This window comes from Sorex fumeus, unplaced genomic scaffold, assembly GCF_029834395.1.
Source record: "Sorex fumeus unplaced genomic scaffold, SorFum_2.1 ptg000070l, whole genome shotgun sequence".
Lineage (NCBI taxonomy): Eukaryota > Metazoa > Chordata > Mammalia > Eulipotyphla > Soricidae > Sorex > Sorex fumeus.
Window position 1 is genome coordinate 10,617,477 of NW_026606127.1, and position 1,740 is coordinate 10,619,216.

The window sequence follows — 1,740 nt, forward strand, 5'->3', positions numbered from 1 at the left end:
AGTGGTTTAAGATGCTTACACAAATGAACAGAATATTGAGAAAGAAAAATTCTGTTTGAAGAAGGCACAGAATACATGTTGTAATTGACCATATAAAAGAAAGAAAATTAAAGTAAATTTCTTGGTAATTTCTGGTAGTCTTGGAACCATGTTGACCATGGGGTAGTCAGCTAACTAAGTCTTCCTTAACTTGGATTTCCCTTGTTCACATCCCTGATATCACTCTTTTCCTCCTCAGATCCCATTTCCAGTAGATCATGTTACCCACAGATCTTCTTGTTTCAAGCTTTGTTTTCAGAGGAACCCAAATTTCAAGCCCTCCTTTTACACTTATTGTCTCTTTTCCCATCATTTCAGACTTTTCTCCCAACATTTTTTCCTCAGTGAATACAATTTTCCTTCAAGAGAGTTGAAGCTTGTTAGTTTTAAGAGATTACTGGGATCAATTCCCTCCAGCCATACATTAAAGGTAGCAAAACACTTTTCACGTTTTCTGTTCACAGCCAGTCAACTACCCTTTTCTGGGAAAAATCTATTAACTGGTTTGTCTCAGGTCAATCAGAAACTGCGTTCATTTCCCCCCATTTTCAACAAAGTAGTTACTGGTACCAAGCAGAGTTAGTTAAATACGTGTTCCTGTTAACATATATTTTCACTTGGGATCCATGTGAACACCTTCCACCTGGCTTTTATTGAAGGTGGTCACCCAGATTGCTTTTGTGGTGGCATTCTGTTTCTCACTATTCCTCTCCACAGCTAAGTGATGTGAAAATACCATCTTTAGTAAATGGTATGATTGAAAGCTCCAGAACGAATGCCAGCCCTTTCAGCTCTCTCGGTCTTATATGTAACCTGTTCTTTGGAAACTATCTTATTTTCATATTTTTGTCTTGAATCTCATTTAGAAAAAATATTTTACCTTATTTGAAAAATATCCACCAACTATCCCATGATGATCACCAGATTTCCACTTCCCTACCCTTCTCAGTTTCCTTTCCATCCATCCATCACCCCATTAACTCTCCTAGGACCATCTCTTTCCACCACAAACTTCCAGGCTCAAGGTCAACCGATACCAACTGCTTTCGGAGTGGTGACCTAGGACGCATGTCTTAGTATGGTACCTACCGCAATGCAGCCACAATGCCATTTATAAAGTTGATTCTTGTGTGAGCTGCAGTTATAAGCGATGTTTAGAGAAAGCTACAGGAACCAGAGAACATGGAAGACCAAAGACCAGCCCCTCAAGCTAATATAATTTGAGCTCCCCCCACCAGAAATTTCCTGAAAGCTGGCTTGGCTACCTTGGGGAGTTTACAAATTCAAAGGCTTACAAAGGCAATGGACCGCATTGTTAAAACTCCCTAGTAAAGTGTCACCATGATAGCAACTCTGAATATTGTTGGGAATAAGTGAAATGGTGCAGCTACGGGTGCTGAACAGAGGGCCTGAGGACATGGTGACTTATCTTTGCATCTCCCAGGAGTTGATATTCAGGCTTAAAGCTGCAACTGTTCTCTTGGCTTTGTCCCTGTTAAGAGTCATACTTGAATGACTCTGAGGGCGTTGATCACTCATCTGGTAGGTTTATTCCCCAGTGTTTGTGTTTGCATCCCCCAGCCATCATTTATTGATAGACCACACAAACCTTTTAGTGATGTGTTTCAAATTTGGTTATTTTCCAAAGGTGGCCATGAGGCGTAAACACAGACTCCATGGAAGAATTTTTACTTTCCTTCT